Source organism: Falco peregrinus, chromosome 2 (assembly GCF_023634155.1).
Source record: "Falco peregrinus isolate bFalPer1 chromosome 2, bFalPer1.pri, whole genome shotgun sequence".
Classification (NCBI taxonomy): domain Eukaryota; kingdom Metazoa; phylum Chordata; class Aves; order Falconiformes; family Falconidae; genus Falco; species Falco peregrinus.
Genome location: NC_073722.1, coordinates 110,099,737 through 110,119,871, shown reverse-complemented (window position 1 = coordinate 110,119,871; position 20,135 = coordinate 110,099,737). Strand labels below are relative to the sequence as shown.

At 41.6% G+C, this 20,135-nt stretch overlaps 1 long non-coding RNA gene across 1 annotated transcript; it reads right to left on the bottom strand.

The window, feature by feature from the left end:
* Positions 1-9,054: 9,054 nt before the first annotated feature.
* LOC114011145 (uncharacterized) lies at positions 9,055-18,421 on the bottom strand. Its single transcript, XR_003552945.2, has 3 exons — positions 16,411-18,421; positions 15,035-16,120; positions 9,055-11,274 (listed from the first exon to the last, which is right to left on the bottom strand). It is a non-coding gene; the product is annotated as an uncharacterized LOC114011145 (long non-coding RNA).
* Between the last annotated feature and the right edge of the window lie 1,714 nt (positions 18,422-20,135).

Sequence of the window (20,135 nt, the reverse complement as noted above, 5' to 3'; positions counted from 1 at the left end):
ACTCAAATGATGCTCCTGTACTTACGTGCGGCTCAGTTACAATGGTGATGGGGAAGAATTAAGGGGTGGAGGCAGGGAGAGAGGTCTGAGGGTGTCACTGCCCATAAGTTGAAATGCTCAGTTCATTTCTCACAGTGACACTGAATCAACACTAAACGAGACAAATGCTGCCACTATAACCTAAAAAGTAATGGGGTCAGCAGCCCAGAGTCCAAATGACAAGCTAGGCTGGAGGTTTTGCCTGTTTTACAAATATGATTAACTGAATAATGATGTCATCTTTAACGAATAATCATTGCTTCTATTTTTAACCATTTTTCAGCTACCTTCTGCTCATCAATGCGGTATTTATGATTTAAGGCAGTTTAAAAAAGTAACTCCTACAAGAAATGTTCCAGCAGCTTTAGTTAATGCAGGGGATGTAGAGGAGACTTGAACACGTAATTAATGCAGGGTTTAACTGTGAGCACACAGCCGTGTCGGGGGGCAGCCGAGGCGCAGTCTCCAACCAGCCACTGGAGCAGAGCATGTGTCCTCCGCAACCCTGTGGCAAAGCACAAGCTTTTGGTTGTAAAAATAGTACGTGATACTTGCGAGTACAGGACCTGATTGTAAAAGGCTGAGTTAGCACATAAATGTGCAAAATTTGGATATATGCTAATCTGGGCTCCTTTTATAGTCAATGGAGAGAGATCAGACATTTAGATTAAAATGGGATGAATCATTCTCTGGTGATGATTTTTTTCCACTCAGAGAGGAATCTAGCTCAGCCACTTAGGCTAGATTTCTCATTTCTATATAGCTAAAGTTAAGTTGGTGGGATCCCCCTTCTACGTGACATCGATAAAAGAATTTAGACAGCATTAAACAGCGGTCAGCTTACAAACCACATTTGACCCAGGCACAGATCCGTAGCTAGCACAACCCCAAAGCACATTCTAGTTGTATTCATTTATGGAATAGAAATGGGTCATTCTTTTTCATTTTGATTTCCCTCCCACCCCACCCCCGCCCCCCATTGCAAAATTTCTGGCCTGTGCATGTATCCAACGCCAAGAGCAAGTTCAAGGGCAAGGCAGGCGGCACTGCTCCGGCCAGATGAGGCACCCAGGTTCCAGTTAATTCCTCGTGCGTTTCACGGCTGGGCAGGTTCGGCAGCTGCTGAGTGTGCGACTCCCGGCGGAGCAGCATCGGTCCCAGTGGTGCCTGCCTGGCAGGGTGCTGCGCGGCTGCAGCCATTCGGAACCAGAGAGCGCAGCAAGAGCGAAGTATCCTTGAGGAGCTGGGCTATTTGTTTTTCAAATCAGAAACACTAAACTGTGGACATCAGTTAAAAAAAATCCCAACAACCTGCACAGCATTAAAATAGATCAAGTATGCTTACTGGGTCCGGCTTTCGTTTACTACAGTTTAAACAGCTTTTACTTCTCAAGAATGTCGAGTACTTCATGTGTGTGGAGGCTTTTTCAGCTCTAGCTCGGGTTAGATGGCTTGTGGCGTTGCAGCAGGGAATGGCAAGCCAAGCACAGAAAAACTAGGTCCATTTCAAATCAGATTAAGGCAAAAAATTAGCAAGCGAGGAAAACTTGGGTACACACGAGGTCTGTTTTCCATTGATGTATTCTAATCTGTACTAAAAGGCTCAGGGATTTTTTAATTCTGTTTTTCTTTAAGGTAGATGTCCAAATTTAATATTGGCACAAGCAAGCTTAATTCCACCAAGCCCAGCAGCACTTATGCCAGCACTGCGTTTGGACTTCACTCTAAATAGAACAAATATTTGTATCAGCTTGCTGAGTATGTGAGTAATACGAATATTTGCCAAAATTTAAACAAGCTAAACTTAAGTCATGCCAAAAGCCCCACCATTCAATTTGGTATCATTGGCAGCTCACAGGCTCAAGAGAGGCCTAAGTCTGGAAGAGCTGGGGTGTTTTTGGCAAACGCTAATTTTTTTTTCCCTCTCTCTCCACATTTTGGAAAATTTGTGCCGCTCTGTATTAATTTATGATGTCATTAAATAATTCTTTTTGCAGCTTGTATAGAAAGAATGTTTCTTTTGAAGATGAGAACTCCCCTGAGGATGGTTACAGTGAAAAATTCCAGGAGGAGGGAAAAAAAAAAAGTCCTCTCTCCTTGCCAATCATGTTTCTGCAGTAGTTTTTGAAGAGCAGAAAAAAAATTACAAAATTTTAATTTAAGGACCTGCTCCAAGGAGGTGCCATGCACTTGACTGTGACAAGAGGCAGCCTAAATACAATGTGATTTGAGGGTTTTTATAGCTGTGATAGTAGGTTGGAAGAGAAATCATGAGACTTGCTGGTGGAGAACATAAGAGTTTGAGCTGATTTCCTAGTCACAAAGTACAGGATCTATATTAAAAATGAACGAGAAGAAAATATTGGGAACGGTACAACAAAAGCAAAAAGCCTTGTCCAATATGAGCTGTGTTTTCATGTGAAAACACTCTCACGAGAGGAACTGCCCCTCGGGCTCTGCCTATAAAACCGTCACTGCAGGCGCTGGTGTTTAGATGGCAGCTTCACGCTAGGATTCACAGCCACTCCTTGCATCAGCGCTGCGCCGTATAGACCAGCCTCTGTTGTGTTGAAATATATATATATTTTTTTTTTTTTTAAAGTGAAGTTTAATATTAAACTTGGCATGCTTGGGTAACGGCAAGGGGAGTTAATACCCTTGGAGCCTTGTGCCATGGTGCTGGGCAGTTGCGGCCGCCAAGCAAGCCCGCGTACCTGCCTTCCATCAGAAGGACCGTTATTCCAGTCACGACCAGCAAACCTGCCTGTCTGGCCACTTTTGAGAGTGATTTTTCAAATGTCATGGTGGATTTACGGAGGGTGTGCAGCAAGGTGCCTCGGGGCTGGAAATGGCATCCTGAGCCTGAGTCCACCTTTGGAACTGGGTCCTGAGAGAAAGAAATTAAAGAAGTTATGAATTAGTGTGAAGGGCTGATAATGTTAGTTCAATTAACATCATAATTTTAATTTCTGCCAGTTAGAAACCAGTTTAACAAAAGAAAAGCAAAACCCACTGCAATGAAAACAGGAGGAATAGCTACGACAGGTCAAAAGGCTCTTGTTCCACAGAAAAATACCGATGGGTAAGAGGTCTGAGTATTTTTCAAATGCCAGCATCTTTCATCTGCTTTTTTTTGTTGCTGTTTTCCTTATTTTTCAGCAAACGCTAATTTTTGTCTTTCAGCCATACATTGTTACAGTTTTGATGAACATTTTCAATGGGGTTGTATTTACAAACTGGAAGAAGTTTGTTGTTTTTTTAAAAAGAGAATTAGGTGGAACGTCGACACCACAGCAATGATTTTAATGAATCTGAAAGGCAAAATTTGACAGATGTAGCTTCTAGTTAGGAGGTTTACATTGATAGTGCGGATCTGGGCCAAATTTGTGTACTAAGCCTTAGACACTGTCAGTGGGAATGGACGCATCTTTTAACAAGTATTTACTAGAGAACAACATGTGCAGAGAACAATATGTGCAAAACTATTTCTCCTTAACAGCCTCTGTCTTACGTAAGGCAGACAACAATGCATGCTGCAGTTCAGCGTTCAGCAGAGATGAAAAAGAATATTTTTGTGCCAAAATCATAAGGCTCAGTCCTATTTCTGTTGAAGTCAATAGGAAAACTTTTACAGACTTCAGCATAGCAAGACCAGCCCTCTAATCTGCTTTTCAACAAGCCCAGCTTGCAGCCTTGGCTGGGCAGTGTCGTTTAGGTATGAGGCACAGTGCATTTCAGTTTGATGGATGACACAGCCACACTCTGCAAATTATAGTTTACTCACGCTCAGTGCATCCGAGCAGCTACTGAGAGAATAATAAAATTCTGAATCTAATGCATTCTATTTTATTTAATATCAGTTGTGAATCTAATACACAAATCCAAAGCTCAAAACATAAGAAGAATAAGCCTCAAACCATTAATTATTCCCACTAAATCCAAGTACTTCACGTTAGCCTGAAACTTTAGAGCAGATTGCCCCAGACATGAGGAATCAATCACGAGACATCCTGGAAAGGTGATGAACTCGCTCTGTTCATCAGAAGTAATGTAAAACAGTCAGCGTGCAATGGATACCTAGCCTGAAAGCAAAGGTGGTGGCTACTGAGCCGCTATGTGCAGGACAAAAATGGAAGCGGGGACAGGTAATCAACTCAATTTATAGTAAAAAATAAAAGTAGCCACAATGTCTCACCTGCAATGATTAGACGTCTTCAGGTAAGGATTTGATCTAAGACTTATTTATGAGAACACCAAAGTGACCAAAAGGAGAAAAATGCCAAGGATTTTAGCCATATAAAAATTCTGTTTTAAATGAATCTGCATGCTTCCTTCTCAAGAAACAGCCAGTTCAAAGCTGAGATAGTGTCGTCCCCCACCTCCCCTTTCCCTCCCACCATTCATCATTATGAAGGCAAGTAGACAGGTTAGAGGTAGAAAAAGCTTCCACTGGGATTTCTGTCCAGTATCACACAGAAGGACTAGATTTATACTCGGTGTTAGAGCTGAGCACATGCCTGTTGCCTAGACGCTTGGACAACCCACAGCTTTTCTACATTTCTTCCTCAGTAAGGTGTAAGGAGCAAGATCTGTATGAACATCGCCTGAGCATGTCAAGACTGGAAGGTGCCAACGCCAGTAGGCTGGGGAGGTGTGCTTGAAAAATCAAGGTGGCAAAACCTGTACTTCACCAGATCCAGAATACTTAGGGTGAGGTGAGTGAGGGCTGGAATACTGAGGTCCCGATGGATCCACTGGCCATCCTCCCCAGAGTGATACAGAAACTCAGGAGCGGCAGAGACGTTACATCAAGAACCTAGGAAGAGCAATACCCAAAGCTCCGAGAAGCCAGGGGAAATGAGGACCCAGCGTGCACACCCCACCCAGGGCATGTCCCACCAAAGCGTGACAGGGCGCTCGCAGGGTGACCGAGTGCTGCCGCTAGCTCGCCGTGTGCTTTAACGCCTCCTGCACACATAGCTTGCTTCCCTCCTAACAAATGCCAAGTTAAACATGCAAAGAAGCTGCGACTAAGTCCTTGTTTAGACCAGCTACTAACAAAAATCAGCACGTGTGAAGCTAAAAAATATTACTTACTTGTATTCCTCTTAGCTGTGGTTTCAAAGGAGAAAACAGCTTCTGCTGCAGGCCAAGGACTCCAGTGAAATTTGGGATTTACAAACGCTACTGCCCTCGGCAATGATTCAGCCCACAGCCATCAGTGAACTACTTGCTTCTTTCATGCGTAACATGAAAATAATATTCACTCACCTCTGGGAAGTAGTTAATTAAATCATTTTCGTCCTACTAACAGCAGGAAGTCAGTGGCCAGGAACTAGATACAAGGGAAACGTGAACTGGAAAACCAAAAAAGAGGAGAGAAAGTGAGAAATAATTAAAAAAATATAACCCCCCTCTTCTTGCAAAAGAGCAAAAGCTACTGGTAACGTGCAGACAAGTTGCCTGAGGACCTGACAGTGCTGGTGAATGCGCACGCTTGTGCTTACGTGCTGTGAGTAACGCAGTGGCCCCGAGCGCAGCTACACGCAGGGCAAGGTGAAGCTCCCAGTTCTGTGTGATGGAAGCTGGGACCCCGGTTCAACATTGCGAACTTTGGCAGTGTTGGATGAGGCTATGAGCTGTGTACACCGCAACATCACCTAGCATGGGGTCAACAGCTTTAGCATCACGGAGACAGGTTTAGGTTCTTCTCCAGGTTCACTTGCTTTAACCACTTCTGATAGTATGTAAGGAACCGTGGGTAACACAGCCGTGCTTTGCGTGCTATGAAAAACAGGCCTCTGAAAATGTGCAAAAAAGGAGAAAAGTAACTTTTATCCTATTTAAGACAGACTAAACATGCCCCTTCCTCCTGGGATCCCTTATTACTCCTTTGGTTAAGTTTCAATTTTACAGGTACATGGGCTAGTCCTGATCATCACATTGATGCTAATACAAAAAAATATTCAGATTAATTTCAAAATGACAAGGTATTCTGCTACCACATATACTGCACGACCCTTTCCTGACAGGCTAATACAGTAATAATTCCTTACTTGGCTCCAACACCATGCTCAGATGTTTCCTTGGAAATATTTTGTTCCTTTCTGTTGTTTCTTACTGCAGATTGAGATTCTTTGTGTGGCAATGGTTCCTTGAATTGGTTTTCCACCGCCTAGCTGCTTTTGTGTCTTTCCCAGTTTTCCTTTACATAGATACTAAAGTGCACTATTTCAATGAATCATGCTTTCTTCTAATAAAATATTATCTGGATTCAATGCCAAAGCCAGATTTCTGTAAAAGAGATTCAGAAGAGCAATAAGTACAGCAAAAATGATTTTTTGTTGTTCTGTGTTCCTCCCTCCATCCCGCCTCATTTTTAGGGGGTCAGGGGCTCCTCAGAAGACCAGTAGCACTAGAGGAACTGAGCAACTCATTGCATCTGTTCTATTTTATATCCTTATTCTCATCTAAGAGCTACCTTTTCTGCTGGAGTCCGTTAGCTAGGCAGGCTAGGTATTGCTGTCGTCTGCATGCTCCTGGGCAGGGCCAGCAACAGCTCATTCAGTTCCTGGGTCGACAAAATAGCTGTCCTCTTACTGCCCTGACCTTTCCCACCCCAGTTCCTAAAGCATACTGACAGGTAGCCCAGAGGCAGCTGCAAAGGGTCAGAGCAGAGGGGAAGGAGCAGGGGGGCCCCGGGGTAAAAGACTTTTCCTGAGCCCTCCAGGCCCCAGGGCAATCGCTCTGGTTATCCCCCTCGGTGACCCAGCGCCCACCGGAGCGCTTGGCCTGGCTCCGGACAGTTGGGGTGCAGAGCAAGGCTGGCGGGGAGCCCGGAGCGGGGCAGGGCCGGTGCCCACACCTCCAGCAGGAGGTCAGGAGGGGTTCGCCAGAAGAGTAAGGCTTTGGCTTCTGCAAGTCACTGTACCTCACCAAGAGCGCTACGAAGGCACACCGTGCCAGCGCATAGGCACCACCTCCAGAGCTTCAGCTATGAACAATGCCTTCTGCAAAGGAACAACTGGGAATTACCCATATAAAGTGATAATAACGGCTGTCTGCACGTTTTGTTTAACAGGGTACATTTCTTTTTGTAATATTACTGAATATCACTAGAATATAAGCGAAATAAAAACTGTTCTTTTACTTACTGCTAATAACAGCCCGTCATACTGTCCTTGATAGCCACATATAAAAACCCATTCAAGAAATATTTTAAAATGGCTTGCTCTACGGTAAAATACTACACTATAAATGAGATTTCTGGAGATGTTACCTAAATTAGTCTTGTTCAAATGCCTTTGTGATATTTAATCGTAATAATAAAAGTTAGAGTGCTTTTGCCTTTCCATCAGAAACTGGTCTTATATGTTTTGCTAGCCCCACTCTATACATGGTGTCATGGTGTATAATTTCATAGACACAAAGACACTTCACTACCATAGCTCTCATTATTAAACAATATATTTTAATTGTCACCACCTTTTTCATATAGACATGGGCCAAATCTATCCTTATTGGCTTCAACTGAGCTACACAAGGGATGAATTTGGCTCAATATATATAAAAATACAGCAAGTCAAGTCATAAAAAGAAATGTTTGGGTTTCTTTTTTTATAGCAGTCAATGTTTTTTGCCATAAGAACACACATGCCTGGCCAGTAAAATCCCCTGATAAAGGACTAAAGTGTTTAAGACTTCATATGCAGAATAGCCCATGGTGTTTAATTACAATAGCAAAAGATGCCATGTTATAAAAGCATTTCTTACCTGGAGAAGGGATCCATGCTCTCCAATGAAGCTTAATTACCCAAGACATGCTGAGATTTTCCCTCCTGGCAATAACCTCTAACACCAATAACGCTGCCATTTCTTTTGACATCTGAATAGCTGAATATTGTTAATTTTTTTCTAATTTCCTTATTTGGATTATAGCCTTCCAGTGTTTTATTTCTGATGAAAGTTTTGAACATTATAAGAGCTTCATTCCTGGGACATTCCTCTTTCTTTCTTCCACTTCTCCCCTTGGAATTCTGCTCTCTCTCAGCCCTGCTCTGGCACTCCTGCTCCCCCATCTCTTTACGCCTTCCCAGCATACTTGGGTCCAGATGTAGATTTATGCATTTCCCTTCTTGTGATTCTTTCCTGCTCCACTAGAAAGGTTTCAGCTTCATCCCAGGCCCAGAAGATCCACATTTCTGCAGCGTGAATTAAGACATTAAAGAAAATGCCAGACTGCGAGTCCCAAGCACTCCTGAGTCATTGCTTTTACAGCTCTCACACACACAGATACACAAATCCACACATGGGGCACAGTGCAGTGACTGGAATAAGCAGTGGAGCTTACAAGGAGTCCTTCTTTTACTTGTGCAAAAAACCCTTCCAACTGATATTATTTTGGGGGAAACTGAGTCTTCATTATTTATTAAGTTATATCAGATTTATAGCTCAGATTTGTGCTGAACTTTTATTAATTCATAAGGAGAAGATTCAATTTTTATATAGAAAAAACTGCTTTTTTTGAGGTGGGGATGAAACCTCTCCCTTGGAAAATGATGTGATATTGAGCCATGATTTAGAATCATCACCTGCATTATCCTCCTCATCCTCATGCCTGCATCCTCGGCTTTTGATGAAGTCAATTTCCTGAGTGCATGTGAGAGCCTGTGGCTGCAGCCTGGAACAATCCTACCTCAGTGCTTCCCTTCTGTTGTTGATCCTTTAATTTCCTCCAGCCGACTCCTGCAGGGGACTAGTCCGAAGTTAGTTTTATGCTACTCTTTTGGACTAATCATTTACGACTGACTTTAAAAAAAAAAAAAAAAAATCACTTGCATACTGCTACTGCTAGATAGAAGGGTTACTAATTGGGATGTACTTCCAGCCAAATGCCAACATCGGTTTAGCAGCAATTCATAGGATCCTAAAAATTCTGCCCAAAGCTTTATAATCAGATCAGCTATTTAGAATCTGAAATTACAGTTGCAATCCATAAAATATCTCTGTAGTGCAAATTTTCACACCTTGAAAAACTAGGCTAGCAGAAAGTCATATAAAACTGATTAGCAGATGAAATCACAGCATCAATAGAAAGATTTCCCATTCTGATGGTTTGGGAGATGGGCTCTCACCATGGGACCCAGTTCTACATGTGAAAACCACAAAATCGAAGAGTATCTGAAATGAGAGACCTGAAAGGAAGACACGTGCTGGACTAGAAGTTTAAAAATACGTGCCTTAGGGGCTAACAGCTGGCTAATGACAAAACAGGAAACAACGTGAAATACAGAAGGGACAAACATTAGTTTCTCCAAGATTACTGATGTTAGTACTCAGCAAAATGAAGATCAAAACAGTAATTGTAGTATATAAGGAAAACAATATTCATTTAACACTACTTTTGCAATAAAATCTATTAAATTCCAACTTAAAGTTGAGAATCTGATGCTCATCTCTTCAACACCAGCTCTATTGTTTTGTTTTATCGCGTTGATTACGTTCTCACAGATGCACATCCTTCTAAAGAAGTTCTTTTTGAATACTGTAGCTTTTCTGAGCTGTGCTAATGAGGAATATCATTATATTTGTGAGCCAGGCTTAAACACACAGACATAAAAGGTCAATTATCATAATTACTTTTGTATTTGTACACATTATAGGTGATAAGTTTGTTCTTGAATAACTTTTTTTTATTAAAGGATAAATTTATACAACGGTTTGATATATTGTACACACCAGCTACCACTACAAACTATTGTTAAATATTAAAATCAATACAAGTACATTCCTTCAAATGAAAGCAAAGTCACACTACATTTTCAGGCACAGAAATGGGTTCTGCTGCTATTTCTGGCTGCATCTGTTAGCCTGGCTCAGGTTCACTCACACAGCATGGCTAAAAGCTAGTAACTCAACCATTTCACATGCTCATGATAAAAATCTGAGATTCAATTAAAAAATTATTCTGGCATCCTAAATCAAACGTATTCCAAAATACTTTAGGAAACAGAAAGGAGATAGAAAGGCTGAAGTGATCATTTATATGAATGGTTATGTATGGCAGAAACAGAAAAATCTCAAGCAGCAGCCGATTTATACGCTGCTAATTCCTTCCTTAGACGATCAGACTTAGACTGGTCTGATTTCAGCAGGAAAATCTCTGCATAGAGATCAACACTGGTCTCAAGCATAAGATCCTAATTATTTGAAAGGCATTTGTTTTCATAGCTTTTTTTTTATGTGTCCAAGTCGATGGCATTTTAATGCCTTATTAAATGGTTGTTTTACAGCAGCCCGTCTGTTCAGTCTCTGTGCCCATGTCTGTACTTTGTGCTGCAGGATTTTACCTTTCATGCTAGCCAAAAAAATATTTTCCAAATTCCCTATAAAAGTTTTCGATATTTCCTAAGACAAATAGAGTGGTTTTTTACATACTCTAAAATGACATTGATACGGCAGATATGACATGTATGCCTCTCCATTTACGGTGTGCTTGCAAAAAAAGGTGAAGGTTTGTGTTCATTAAAGGGATATGCTCGCTAGCTTGGGCCCAATTTTATGTGACTTTTTTTAATTACATAAACAAATGCAAATGTTTTCATTTCTGTCTTTCTTTAATTCAGCTTAAATCCCAGCAATACAAAATATGCGAACACTCCCCTACCATGTTTTTAGCCCAGACATTGCCATGGGGGGGTGTCTCTAAATGCACAAGAAATACAAAAAATGAACGGATTCAAAATTAACTTGAAATAAAAATGAAATCGATGAGAAGTTTATATACCAAGTTACTCTGAAGCGCATGTAAGGCAAACAAACATTCAAATGTGAGAAGGAAGGTAGATTTAAAAATGATGCGTTTACCAGCATTCTGACAAGGGTCCCAGTGAAATAATTCTTTTAAACGTGTGGTGAAGCCCTCGCTTTGCGGAAGTCAAATGGCAGAACCCCCACTGTCTTCAGTGGGGCCAGAATCTGTAACCAGGTAGCTCTCTCCCATCACTTGAACACCAAGACTGTACCACCTCACCACTTGTGCCGAAGAACAGCTTTACCAGAGTTGGCATTAAATAACAAAGTCCTTTACTTATCTGTCTTATTAGTCCCGACGAACGTGTGGTATGGATCAGCAAAAATCTGTCAAGATTATACTTTATCTAAATTGCCTGTTTTCAGTTCTTGAGGGTTCTGCAGCAGCAAGCAATAACGAACAGACGATGGAAGCAGCCAGACCTACAAAAGAAATAGTATTTTAAAAGTACTGTACTTAGGGGGAAAAAAGGTTTGCCTTTGTACATAAAGAGCTCTATTCATTAAAAGAAGTTTTTACAAATGTGGTTATTTCAAATAGTCAAAAAGTGTGAAATACACTTAAAATGAGTAAAATTTGTGGGTTTTCCTATGGGTTAAATATGTGCCATACCAATAAAGCTCTCCTCACACCTCTTCCTAACTCATAGTCTTTGGCCTCATTCTGCAAGATGTTTTGAATTGAGGGAGCTCAGCACTTTGCTGGAATGGACCGTTAGCCATTCGAGTCCCAGCTCTTAAGATTAATGGACTTTCAAGGGATCCAGAAGAAATCACCTAAATCTGACATTCAGCATGGCCCGCATCACGGTGTCCTGCACCAAGCCCACGAAGTAGGTACACAAGCGAGCTCCACGTGCCTACGCAGCTCCTAGCAACTCTACCCTGAGGATCCCGCTGGAGGACAGAGCACTCCGAGCAGCAGCTAAGCAGGCACAACAAAGGGGAAGCGAGAACGGAGACCAAGGCACAAAATCAGAAACATCAAGTAACCTCAAACCTTCCTTACAGCCCCCAATAGGTCAGATTTTAAAGCACAAATTACTTTGAATCCTGCCCAGGTGCTGGGATCTCGCATTACTCCTGATACAAGCACCTCCCGCGTACACACGTGTCTGGCGTCACGGATTCGGAGGCCCCAGTTCCAGGCACACAGAGCAGCTACCCAAGCCTGCTATTTAACGGCAGCGGGCTCCCCACATTCAGAATCAGCTTTCTGATGCTCTCCTTCCCACTCCTGTTTTTAAAATGCACTTGGCACTTAAGCTGCATTAAAAACACATCAACAGCTCACACATGAAAAAAACACCCCTGCTTCATGTTTCATGAAATGTACCCCCACTGAGGTAGGTCAGTATTACTGGACAACTCATAGTAACCTAGCAGTACCGCTGATTTACATGCCAGCTTATTCAACAGAGGTTTTACAAAGTGATGAAAACCTTTACCCAACTGATTTTTCAGTGTTTTGTTCCTCCCTACTGCCTGAAGAAAGCTTCAAATAGATTTAAATTGAAAGAAATGTGTTAAAATCAGGTTATTCCTGAGTACCCACTTTTTTTAGCTTTTGACCTTTCAGTTTGCAGCTGCCTATGATGTCCTGAAGTTGAGATATCTGTGTTTTAAACAGACAAACATGTTTAAAGCCATGCACTTATTTCCCTTTGCTTCTGGAACTCTGGTATTGCAGTCTGTTGTGGCACATGTCAGTGAGACACTAGAAATTTAATATGACGGCTCTGTGATCCTCAGGTATAGAAACCCAAGACATTTAGGAAAGCATGGCTTTAGGTACAAAAATTCTAAAGCTGGATCTCTGCTGTATCAAAAAGCCCTCAAAATGTCATAGCACTTGGTTTAACATAGCAAGAAAATTATCAATTACTTAGTTCACGTGCATGGATGCCAGAAATCATCACGATATTTTACAGATAGGTAGGTATAAAATCACATGTTTCAGCCATATGGTATTGTATCAGCCTTTCACTAAGGTACAGATCTGCTTTGCTTTGTCTAACAGTAGAGGTGGAGGATTTAATAGCAGCTTGCCTCTTTGAATACTAACAAATTGGTAAAATTCAATTTATTGTACCATATTTATGTCAGAAGAAACTAATGGATGATAGTCACGTGTTTCTTCAATACAATTATGCTTGTTTATAAAAGAAGTCGTCCATAATTCTGTGCCCAGCAGGAATCCTGTAACGGGAGATGATGCCATTGCCTACTGCTCCAATCCCCCATCCCAGAGGAACCCAGGCACTCAGGAGGGCCACGGTTTCGCAAGGCGACCTGTTCCGTGTTCTGGGCTAGGGCAGCGCTGGTAACGAACCTCCAGCGTTGCTCTCCAGCTGATCGTGTGCTCAAGCCTGTTTCACCCCTGGCAGCACAACTCTCCTCCCTCCTGCCATCAGGAGCAACGAGCCCTTCCAAGTCCCTGCAGCCCGTGAAGGATTTCTCCAAACCATATATCTTTTCCCAAAGAAACAGTAGTGAAAATGTTCTATAGATTTAACCACTGTCAGATGTTCTTTGAGCAGAATATTAATTTCTCTCCCGAGAACATGAACTTTTTGCTGTAATAAGCCACCATCCTCTCCAGCCCTTTGATTTCCTCTGTCAATACTGCCCCCAGACCGTAAGCGCTAGCATCTGTGTCCAGCCTGAAAGGTGTCTGAAACATAGGGAGGCTAAAACGGGAGCAGTTACAAAAGCTTTTTTTTAAAAACTGAAAATATTAAATCACACTATGCTAGCCACTGAGACTGTTTTCTTCTCCCCAAACTCATGCAGTGGTTTTACAGCATTAACAAAGCCACAAATAAACTGCCTGAAATAGCAGTATCTTTAAATCCTTAAAAAGACTCAGAAACCTGTACCTGACTGCCGTTGTCTGGTGAGCTGGTCAGGATTGTCCTGCCTCCATTTTCTTTTTGTCTGTGAAAACCATTCCCTGGCTGGCTGTGTACTCATAATTAATTACTTCTGCTTGCAATGATTCACTTGTCTTTGAATTTTATTTCAGGTTGATGACTTTCAATGTATTACAGACCATTTGTAAATACGTCAGTTCCTGTTCAAATGTTTTACTTCATACCAAGATATCATCTCGAGATAATCTGAAACAGGTGTGCTGTGCCATACCTGCTCCCCATCCCCTAAAACACAGCAGGTGCTGAGCAAAAAGACATCTTTTTAAATTGCAGTAGGTCTTGTCCTGCTCTGAAAGCTGTTCCCTCCCCGTTTTCCTGCTACTTGGCTCCACAGAATCTGCTTGGGGCACCGTTTCAGTTTAATCAGAACTGTGAGTGATGTCCAAAAATCATTGAAAGCTCACTTATCCCACTCCAGTTCATTTCCGTGATGCCCAGTAGTACTCCTTGCCACTTTGCTTTTGCTAAACAGCAAGGTGTGCTGTAATGGGTTGGTTTCCCTCAGAATCAATCTGTGGCAGACCACTGTGTGCAGGCTGTGTATTTATTGGATCCAGAGAACTGATTTTCAACTGGAAAAAACTTTTAGGGAATCTAAACAGTACACCGAAACTGTAATTGTGGCACAGCCATGTGTCTTTATCCCTGCTAGCGCAAGCACCAACACCAATGGCGACTAACGTCAGTGGAGGCTCGTAAGCTCGTTGTAGCCTGGAGGTACTCAGTGGACCTCTATGACTTGTATCGATCTCCGAGCTGTTGTATTTGCAAAGTTACAGGTAGCTGTGCTAGCTGGGTTAAAGCCAGAGCAAGTACACCTACCTACATTGTCATATGCTGTGAGGAAATCACTTGAGAACATGCTGCAGGTCTGCATTTAAATGAATTTAGAATTTAAATTTCTTAGTGCAAGAGAAAATTAACCTCTCCTTCTGATCTAGCAGCTAAGCAGGTAAGTTTTCTGCAAAGGCTTGGCCCTTAAAATATGATTTCCATCACTCTACCTTTGCTTGGGTAAAAAGATACTGCAAAAGTAGCTGTTGTACTAGTTCACTGCTGTACTAGGAAAATCTGCTCATTGCAGATTAGTTATCTACAAATACTATGCTTCACCTGGGCCATGTAATCAAAGACAATTTCTGGAGACTTGATTTGTAAGACACGTATGTCTTCTTCCAGCTTATTTTTCTATTTTTCTATTATTATTCTATTACTAATCGTAATGAAATCCAAATCCTTGCATAGCTTACCCATGATTTTAGTTACTTTCTTGCTCAGAAGTGGATGAATTTTCAATATCAGTTTTCCCACTTTTTGGATATTTCATGTTTGCCAGTAGTCATTCTCCCTGCTTGAGACCAATTTATTCTTTTTCAGTCCACCTAGTCCAATAACTTCAGTTTGAGAAAGGGAACTTTATTCCATTCATTTCACAGATCTTAACATACATTCAGAAAATAGACTGACCAAACCTAGAGAAAAGCTATAAGCTTTCTCCTCATTCCTTTGGAGCTCAGCACCTTCAGCTTCATGTCTTCACATTTCCTGAAGTGATTGAAGAACCTTCTCTAATGTTTCTGAGGCTCTGACCTGGCCAGCCTCAGAACAGCTTTTATGGCCAATTTTTTCATAAGTCTAATATTTAACTGAACTGCTTCCTTTAATTTTTCCATAGCTGCCAAATTTCCTTGTTTTACAAACCAAGATTATCACTTTTCCTAATTGTACATCCAGTAAGGCCAGGGATCAGATCGGGATCACCCCTTTTCATCATTCATTTTATAAACAGTACTTGAGTTACAGGATTTGGCTGCTAGGAGCTCCAGTTTCTGTCCATCTTTTCAGCCCATAGCTCAGAAGTAGAGGGTTTGGTATTTTTTGAGCTGATCTGAAATATCCTGAGCATCAGTAAATTTCAAATGACAAGTACTGTTTTCTCCTGATTTCTCTTCTTACAGAGATCATGGACTGACAATCATTTTGTCACCCTCAGACTTCAAATGTGACCTAAGATTCTTTGATTTCATTCCAAAATTGATATTTTAGCTTATATCTTCATCTGCACCAGCAAGTTCCAGGCTGGCCAAAACTTTCCTGCTTTCTGCTATCTCCTGGTAAGCTTTCTGGGTCATGGCAGTCAGATTGCTGGACGAGACAGTGACCTTGTCAATTCAGTCTTGGAGGTCTGTATCCAGCCTTCCCATCTGGCCTGAGAATTTTGTAGATGTCCCCAGATCTATCTTTCTTGTCACAGTTCTCAGTCCTTCCAGAAAGGGCTTCCAGACACTGCAGGTTCTTGTTGAAGTGACATCTGGCCATTTTGGTTTCTGCAAGTCCTGCAGAAGACAAGGTAGTCGATGAAAAAAAAAAAAAAAGAAAAAGAAAAAAGAAAAAGGAAGCAATAGCTTTTCAGATACTGGTACTTAAAAACACTGGATGTTCTGAATTAATATTGTGTTAGAAGCAGCCAAATGGCTATATGCCAAGACTCAAGGTGTATTTTTATGGCCAAGCTATAAACCCACAAAACAAGTGGTTTATAATGGAAATTCTGACACACTTTTAATATTAAGAGCAGAAACATACTGGTTGTGGCAAGTAAGTATGTGACAGCTGTGGTACTCACCTGTCAGCTGTACTGCCCGAACAAGTCCGTTTTGATGGCAGGATCCCTCCTTTATCTCATCCTGTGTCAGCCGCATGGTTTTGGGGCAGATGGGTCCAGCCATACTCTGCAATTCATTCCCGAGCCTTTCAAAACCTTTTTCTGGCTGATTACAGGGAAAAGCAACTGGGAGTTCGCAGAGTACTGGAGCCTGCGGTGTTCTGAAGCTATATGCACTGACTTGGCTGCAGCTTTCATCAGCCAGAAGAGGAGAGTTTTCTGTTGACACCGTTCCTTTTGAGCGGCACTTCCCACAGGGTGACGGGGTGTTGTGGTCAGGCAGAACTGTGAGCCTGAGCAGATCTTCCTTTCAATTTGAAACTCAATCAGAAACCATCCGTGGAAACTTGTTGGTACCAGAGCTATGGATCAGCCCATGCATGATGGGAGAAAGGAGCAACCTTGAGTAATATTTATGGTATTCTATCAGTTTCCATAGGCGTAAAAATTATTGGCATGCAGTGAATTTGATAATAATTAAAAAAATATTGGTAATAATGATAAAGGACTAAAAAGAAACTCATAAGGCTGAAATGTCATACAAATAAATACTGTGCCTAACAAAATAACACCCTAATTTGGAAAAAGACAAGGGCCAGTTTTATTTGCAAATAAATGCTCTAACTGGTCACCCACATTAGCAGCCTCCCATCAGCATAACATTTACAGCATATCTGTATCTATACATATCAAGGGAAAGCAGGAGGGAGAAGTGTGAAAAGGCAGAGCCATTTTCCATAAGCAATATTCAAGATGACATTATTCAAAACAATGGAATGTGCTCTCCGTATCTGACCTGTCTGTATGGCACGTATCAAACCTGAGATTTCCAAATACAGTTAGGGGGGTTACGGATACTTTTCCCACCCCGAGCATCTTGATTTGCAGTCACGTTCTTCAGGAAAACCAAGAAAGAAATAAGGCAATCTTTGACTGGCAGGGTAGAAGTTGAGATATGCATACACACACTTACAAACACATCTTGAACTTATTTCATACTTCATACACAAGTTGGAGAGAAAAGATTGTGACTCAAAGTGAATGAAATCTAAACAGCTGACAAATAAACACAGGGTGATGGATTAAACTTTCCAAGTAGCATGCAAGCCTTCTATACTGTAAGACTAACTTTTGCTATTCTTAATGCACAGATTAAGTATGCAACAGCACGTAACAATGCAGAAAGCTTTTCCTTTTAAATAAAATGGAAAGGAAATGAAAACCAAATTACACATTACTTAAAAATAATCTATCTGGAGATGAAATAAAACATTTGTGACTATGAACCAGGTTTCATACCTTTACTTCCAACATCTTCAATTAACACCTCTAGGAAATTTAACACAATTAAATTAATGTTCTAAAGTGAATGCTGGGTCGAGGGAAGCACAGCCTGGGGCATACTAACAGGCTGCAGTTTTTAAAAGAGTCTAACCGCTTAAAGACATAAGCAAATTTTACTTGCATCTTGAGGATATTATTCATAAATTTACATTAGCTTAGTCTGGTAGATTCTAAGGACATTTGCAGAATGCCTAGAGATTAAATCAAAGCTAAAAAAAGGCATTGTTTTGTTTCAAATGACGAGCAGGCTGCTCGTCTCAGATTTGAAAGCCTCTGTGGGTCTCCACAGAACTTTCTGCAAAACGCAAAGATCTAAGCCAGGACTGAAACACCACTGACCAAACCAGAGAGTTGAATCCACCACAAGAATCGGGTGGGAGCTGACAGAAAGACAGCATATGAATGAATCCAAAAGAGATGCATCTAGATACATCTGTAATTAGGTCGTTGGAAGTTTCCAAAGAGCTGCACATTCAGGAGAAAGCCAATGCTTACACGAGCTTGTGCTTTCCATGCTGAAGACATTACTAGTTAGCTGAACTCAGAAACACAGCAGTGGTTGTGAGCTCTAGCGTTTTTCTTTGGAAATACAACAGGTATGCGAGACTTAAATGTCTCTGCTTTAGCCTGGATTAGGAGATCATTATAAGGTAAACACCGCCCCCCCCCTCCCCCCCCTTTTTTATCAGTTACGGCCCATATTGTTTCAGAATGCGGCACAAAGTGTGTTGCCACTCTACTTACTCGATGTAGCTTTAAAGTCTGCAGACCTATGTACCTGGTCTACGTATCTTTAAGTCAATTATTTTAGTGGCCCTTTTCATGTTTCTATGTAGACAAAAGATGGATAAGGGTATTTTTAATATTTTGGTAACGGAGGTTGTGTTCAGACAAACTTCTGCCATCAACAGAAATAGAGGATCCTCCCTCCTGCTGTCATTCCGTACCTTTCCTGAACAAGTGCTACCCAGTACACTTTGCACTATTTACCCCAGTAAGCTTTTTGGGTGCTCCAAGCATACACACAGAGGCATAGTTAGAAATTAAAATTAATTTTTAAAATACAAGATCAGTTCTGATGCAACAGCTGAAGGACAGCATCAATGTGCCTAGGAAAGAGTCTTTGGCAAGAGAGTTTATTTTTCTTTTTGTGGAGATCAGGCTTTTCTTTATGATTAGTCTCATATGTTCCTTGTTGGTTAACTTAGGTTAATTTTAAAATATAAATTAATGTCTATGTTAATTTAATCTCTCTTTTTGGATGCTATTGGAATGGAGCCCCAGCATGGGTACATGCCCAGGTCTTCTCCAGCTGTGCCTTGCAAATGAGGAAAGGGAAAGAGATTGACAGCAGCTCTTGCTGCTGCCCCGACCAGCTCTGCAAACCTCCACCAGCCACAGTGCTTTCTTTGGCCCAGCCCTCCCGCTTTTATTAGCTCCTAGCTGCTTTTCTGGGTAAGAAAATCAATGGAAAATGGATTTTTAAAAACATTTGCTTTGGTGTAAAACAAAGATAGCCCAAGAAAAGTACTTCAGGCAGAAATCTCATGACTGAAAAGTTAGACTGGTAAGGTTTTAAAACCAAGTTGAGAGTTAAGGGGTTTCTTGGTTTTACTTTCTTTGGAAACAATAGAAACTAACAAACCCTTTTTTTTGGCACAGTGATGCTTAGGACCCTGGAGGGTCTGAGTATCTCCTTCTGACATGATTTAACTCAAGAGATTTTTCTTAAGTAGTATTAACTGAATATTAAAGAAGTATACACAACTTTCACCATTGAGACGCAAAAGGTTTAACAACTCAGACCCCTACAGTCCAAGCAGCAGAAGAACTAGAATATTTCCACGATGGCATAGGAGCAGGATGTGGAAAGTTGGAAGGTCACTGGAAAAAAGCATGTGCCACAGGAACTCCGTTTTGTTCCATTTTGAAATCATCAGGGGAAAATTGAGAGACGAAAGCCGTGAGTATGTATGCAACCCCAAGCAGGGGGAGCGCAGCTGTTGCAGCTCCGAGCCTGCAGTGGGCATTTCGGAGAGCCGCTTCGTTGGTGTTCCCCGAAACGGCCACCCTACAGCACACAAACCCCGTTTACCTGTGCATTGCACAGAGGCAGAGAACTGATCCAGCATCTACGAACATGTCGTCTGTACTCAGCGTGGATGGAGCAGAACAAACCCTAAAATCAGACAAAGATAAATGTGTTTCTCAGGCCCTGTCTAGACTATGGGAAGATGGGCTCTGTCCCCCACTGCCAGGGCTGGAGAGGACGCACGGCTGGGTACATCTGACCATGTGTATGGTTGGACAGCACAAAACTCAAAGAGCTTTGCAGAACCAGT